Raw genomic sequence first — 6751 nt, 5'->3', positions numbered from 1 at the left:
GACATATAAATAGGCTCAGCACAAACCCGCTAAACTGACAGCGACAGAGTACTCTTAGCCAGCAGGGGAGTTCGCTGCATCAACAAAGGTGTGCCGCTTACGTGACGGGAAACAGTCTGTTGATGCGGACAGCAGTTCAGTGAGCCCACATCTAAATATAGCGGGTGGGATACCATCAGCCTGGTGGAGTAATTGTATGTTCTGCCGCGGAGGGACGACGGGAGCCCAGCCAAGATTTAAATCAGGCTCTTAATTTCCCATCAGCACAGGAAATGGCATCACAGCTCTGTGCGTTCCTCTCCCTCACAGGACCTACTTAATGGCAGCTACTACATGGACACACAACAGGAGTGCCAAAGGAAAGCGTGTCAGCACCTGTACCACGCCCAGCACTAGGAAACCTGGTCTGATCACCACCCGGTGATACTCCGCAGCACACCTTCGGTCGCTAGACCCCATTTCCCCAACTGCTGCCGTGCTGCACCTCACACCACTGTAGGAGGTTTCACCTGCATCCACTGCTCGTACTCCAGGAGAAACCCCCCACGCAAATACTAACCATGCCCTCAACAAACCCTCGCAACACATGCCATACAAGTACCAACGCCTACACCTGCCATCCTACACCACAGCAAAACCCACATGTCAACACCCACTTGCATGCATGCTTCTCAACACAGGATCACTCAGCAAACACAGACCCGAATTATGGGACCTGCTGAATAGCGATGCACTCAACATCCTCTTCTTCACAGAGACCTGGCTCAACCCCTTATCGGCTCCCGACATTGCCATGACAATCTCAGCAAGCTACAAGATTGCTCTACAGGACCACCTTCACAAGCCAGGAGGAGGCCTCGCTAAGGAATCCATCAAATGCACAACATTCACAGAGAACGTCACCCCATTCATGGAACCCTTACACTTCAACCTGCAAACCTCAGAAAACTTCACTCTCAATGGAACCCTCGCCTACCGACTACCCGGACCATGAGCCACCTTTACCAACCTCATCATCGACTTTGTTGCTCTGCTCACCATCAACTCCAATTCCCTCGATGACCTCAAATTTCACATGAAAGACTGAAATGACCCCAGCTCAACTGAATTCCTTGAAAGCTTGAGCAACATTGGACTTACCGGGCTCATTTCAAAACCAACACACACCAGACCTTGGATACTCTATCAGAATACTGCAAGACGCTTAAGACCTGGCTAGTCAGCTGAACCTGGGGACCCTGCCAGCACCTGGATACCCTCATGGGTGTCAAGCAATGCTTTACAAATAAACTGATTGATTGGACCCCATCTTCACCACAAGCGGCAGCATCAAATGCAACTTCATCACACTGTTCACATGGATGGACCACTCCATCAACCACTTCCAAATCAACACACCTTAAGTCAACACCCCTACCAGGTTCAGCATTCCAAATTGCAGCTGAGGTCAAATCACAGACGCAGACTGGCTCAGCACCCTCAGCACGGATCTACCTAGCCGCAAAGAAAAACTCGACAAGGACATCAACAACTGGATCAAGAACTGCGCAGACTCCCTTGCACCCATCAAACATAGCAGATCAAGCAAGCAGGTCAACTAGTACAAAGAAGACCTCCTAGATTTCAAACATCCTGTAAACAGCTAGAAAAGAAATGGAGAGCCAGCTACGACACCACCCACAGAACTGCCTACAAGGTAGCACTCAGACGTTACCACCAGCAAATAAGAGACACCAAGCAAAAGCACTAGTGGACCGCATCTAAGGAAGCTCCAACAACTGCAAGGAGATCCTCTCAATCACTAGGGATTTCACCTCGCCCTCAGCCACTGTCAATTACATGGCTGCCTCCCAACAACTTTGCGAGAACCTATCCAACTTCTTCCACAGCAAAATCACAAACATCTACAGAAATTTTGCACACCAATCGAAACCCAGAAAAAAAATCATCACTAACCTACTCACCATTAACCAAGGTGGCTGCCTGACCAAATTGAACCCTTGCTAGAAAAGTCACAGCAGCAATCATGTGGACCATCCACTCAGGGGCCCAAACAGACCATTGCCACTACTACACCTACAACCTGGGAACATACCAATCAGCAGCACCCTGACCCACATCATCAACCCCTCCATCACGTCTGTCACTTTCCCGATTGAATGGAAATTTGCAGAAATCAAATCCCTGCTCCAGAAGCCCACAGCCGACCCAAATCAACTGAGTAATTTCCGACTCATCTCCCGGTTTCCCTATCCAGCCAAAGTGATTGAGAAAGCCATCAACAAGCAACTCACAACCCACCTCAAACTACACCATGTTCTAGACAACACTCAATCAGGAATCAAAAAGAACCACAGCATGGAAACAGTACTCATTACAGCCACCGACAACAATTGAATCATCTTGAATTGAGGAGGAACAGCTACCCATCAATCTACTTGACTTCTCTGCAGCCTTCAACATTGTCTCCCATAACACTCATCAGAAGACTGCACAAGACTGATATACAAGGATCTGCCTCAAATGGATCTGTTCCTTCCTAACAGGAAGAACCCATAGGGTCAGGCTGCGACCCTTCACATCAGAGATCCAGAAAATGATATGTTGAGTGCTGACGGGATCATCGCTCAACCCCAGCCTTTTCAACATATACATGATCCCACTCGCCAGCATCATCTGGTCACAAGACATCACCGTCAGGTCCTACGCCGATGACACCCAAATCATCCCCTACCTGACGGACAAGACACCCACCACCAGAACCAACTGCATGACCATGGTACAAAGCCCTACACAAGAGCATACTTTCATAAACCCAAAAGACACATATGCTCTGCCTCACTCTCACACATTCCACGCATCCGCAAAAGCAATACTGGAGGTTGCTCATTCTCATATATCACACCCAAGACATGTAATGACACCCCTCAATACATCTATTCTTGAGTTCCACAAGAAGCTGAAGACCTAGCTCTCTATATAGACATCTTGGGAACCACACACCTGCCCGAGCGCCTGGATACCCTCTTGGCTGATTAGTGCACTATACAAATCAATATAACATAACCGAACATTTCAAAATATACCAGCAGCAATGATAGGAAATAACACATTTTTAAATTAAGACGTGTGATGGAAACAAAGATTTTAACAGAAAAAAAACTAATCAAGATACTGTAGTTAGTGATATAGAAATGATAAATATTAGCTAAAACCCTTTATTCCAGGTGTCGCCAACCAGTAGACTGCGAGCCACCAGTAACTCACAGACACCTTCAGCGTAGCTCACAGCCTTGAGTTTATACTTAAATATACACAGGGACAAGTTTTACTTTTAAAGTTAAGGGAAGGCTGCATTTATTTTACATTATTATCTTCAGGCTGCAGACAGCAGAGCCTGTTAATGTGCAGTGCTGGAGTCAGATTTGTGACCCAGGGCACAGAGGCGATGAACTGAGGTATTTAAATCTTAAATAAAAGTCCTTGTCAACTCAATATTGGAGCATTTCTGAATGCTTTGAAGTGGGGGAAAATTTAAATGAAGAGTTACCTTGATAATTTATTTTAAATGTTTCCCATTTCAAAGAGTTGCATTTACGAACAGCAGGCCTTTTGCTCACAGTGGCTAGTAGAAACTATGCCATGTTTATAACTGAAAAATACTGTCATTTTTTCAAATGGGACAATTTAAAGTGGATGAAAATATTTCTATGAAACATTGAGTCAATATTTTTCTCCACTTCCAAATAAGCCAATTACATCTTAATATTTTAAGAAGCATGTGTCTTCACTTTAAATTCCTCCTATTTAAACAAATGGCTGTATTTTTCGGTTATAAATATGACACCGTGTCTACCAGCCTCGGAGAGCAAGACGCTTCTGTGTATAAATGCGACACTTTGAAATGGGAGAAAATTAAATGATGCGGTTTTATGAAATCCATATAAACAAAGTTGCCTCTTCAGTTTAATTTTCCCCCATTTCAAAGTGTCGCATTTACACACAGAAGCATCTTGCTCTCAGCGGCAGGTAGACACAGTGCCATATTTATAACCGAAAAATAACAACATTTTTTAAGTCGGAGAAATTTAAAGTGCAGAAAAATGTTCCATATTATGAACATTTTTTGCATAATATTTTTCTGCAATTAAATTTCTCTCATTAAAAAAAAAAGTTTAACAGTGCCACATATGGCGAATGGTATGTCCTGTGCCACAAGTATATACAACAGACTCTCATTCACCCATACACATATATCCCATTTATATGTACACATGTTCATACATCCCTAAAAGACCACGCTCTCACTGACCCACATAGCAGCCTTATCATACTGACCCTAGTCAAAGTATTTTGTTAAAACCCTAGTCTTTGGATCTATGGACATTAAGCGTTGATTCAATGAAACTGAGCGTGGGGGTGTCTGGTAACATTTTGCGAGTGGCTTAACCTTCAGTAGTCTACATTTTTGGAGTTTAGGATAGACCCCCCCCCCTCACTTACCTAGGAGACATTATTTAAAAAACATATTGGAGTACATTTTTACAGGGTTTTGTAATATATTTGAAGATACCTTAAATATAAATGGTTATAAAGTTCGACTGTAATGTTCCTAAACCTCTCCAACTGTACTATAATTTACAAATCTGGGAATAAGGTTTGACTCAGCACAAAGCGGAAGAAACCGGAATGGAATTTGTCTTTGCTGGCTCACTTAAAATACCATGTTTGCAAGGCATGACTGTAATCACATTTAATGGTAATTCAAGGACCTTATGTTAGGCTCTCCTTTCCTAAAAGTTAGAAAGGGACAGTCTCCATTCATGGCTTAGCCGGGTCTTCTAAAGGAGCAGGTGATTTGTGGTCTGGCTGGAATGGTAACCCATCCACCATGGCATTTAATGGTGCGGTGGCAAGGGTGGCTGCCAAAGGCATGTTATGAGCCAACTCCTCTTAGTAAGGAAAAATTAAAGTCTCGTGGTCTTTCATAATGTTTGAATGATTATACTCCAGAAGTAGTGAAGGGGAAGCCCATTCCAAATGAAGGGCATCAAGACTGAAACGGTCATGACGCCCTTACACTGCCATGAAAAAACATTAAGGTGGTACTATTGACAAGAGTAGATGGTCTTAGAAGAGCTTTTACCTTCAATTATTGCTTCTGGAAATTGCAGCGAGTTATAGCAGATGGGCACAGTAGAAAAACTTGAAGATAACTGTTGCCTTAACAGAGGGCCACTGCAGTGCGCTATGGCGGTGGGAGATATGGTTGTATTCCTGGATACCCTTATAGCGTTCTGCCTACTGCGTTTCATCAGGTATTCTCATTGAATGGCGTAGTAGCATAGACTTGTAAGCCTAGGTGTAATGAACTATGTTAGTGCATGACGGATCCCAGTAAAGCAATGTTTGCTGTAAGAAATCCATCCATGAGCAGAGCAGGAACATTTCTGCACAAGTCTCAAGTTATTATTATTAGTCCGATTTATAACGCGCATGGCTGCCCCAGCAACGGGGCGTCCCAGCGCGACCCCAACCAAGACCAACGTCCCGGAGACAGAAGCAAGATATAAACTAAGTAGATGATACTTTAACAAAGCCAGAGAAGAGCCAGGTTTTTATGGCTTTGCGAAAGGCCAAATGCTTCTGAATTACTCTGATAGAGACAGGCAGTGAGTTCCAGAGTTTGGCGGCCAAATTCCGAAAGGAACGGCCGCCTGTTCTAGCTTTGAAAACACGGGGGATACAGACCTGGGCGCAGCCAGCCGATCTCAATAGGCGTAGTGGAGCATACAACTTGAGTAAGTTGGACAAGCCCACATGGGCCTGACAGGACAGGATTTTGTGCGCCACACATAAAGCCTTAAACTGAATGCGTTTTTCTACAGGCAGCCAGTGCAGCTTAGGGAGCAGAAAGGCTACTGAGCTAAACTTTGGGAGTGCTACCAGCAGCCGCGCAGCAGCATTCTGGACCCTCTGCAGACGCTTAATACTGGCCTTATTAGTGCCCAAGTATAGGACATTTCCATAGTCCAGCCTGGACAGGATTAAGGCCTGGACTATGGTTTGTCGCACTTTAGGGGGAAAGAAGCCTATCACGGGTCTTAAACCCAATAAGAGCCCAAAACACACCCCAGCCACTGTTTTAGATTGCGCTTCAAACGTCATATCAAACCATATCCCTAAGTTCTTCACAACTTTCTTGGGAGAGGGCGCAGGTTTAAGACGCTCAGGCCAGCACTGTTCGGACCATAGTTCACGGTCCTTCCCGAACAGTAAGATCTCTGTTTTGCTGGCGTTAAGCTGCAAGTAATTGGCCGCCATCCAATCAGCCACTGTTAAAAGATACTCCTTGAATTTCTCCAGATTGTCATCACAATTCTTAGAGAAGGAGATCAGCAGTTGGGTGTCATCAGCGTATGACACCAACGCAAGCCCTCTATTTTTTGCTACCGCAGCCAGGGGGCGAACATAGATGTTAAACAAAAGCGGGCTCAAAACGGAGCCCTGCGGTACTCCCTGATGCAGAGCAAATTCCTGGGAGTGGAACGGAGGCACGGACACTTGGAAAGACCTTCCCTCTAAGAAGGAGCGGAACCAGCCCAAAGCCACACCCTCAACACCGATTTCCTGCAAACGAGTTAGTAGAATTGCATGTGAGATGGTGTTGAAGGCAGCGCTTAGATCTAAAAGGATCAAAGCCACTGAGTCACCCCTGTTAAAACTATCCCTAATAGCTTCCGTTACTGCC

The sequence above is a fragment of the Triturus cristatus genome, chromosome 9, assembly GCF_964204655.1.
Source record: "Triturus cristatus chromosome 9, aTriCri1.1, whole genome shotgun sequence".
Taxonomy (NCBI): domain Eukaryota; kingdom Metazoa; phylum Chordata; class Amphibia; order Caudata; family Salamandridae; genus Triturus; species Triturus cristatus.
The sequence above is the reverse complement of the archived record's forward strand: the minus strand, read 5'-3'. Positions refer to the sequence as shown.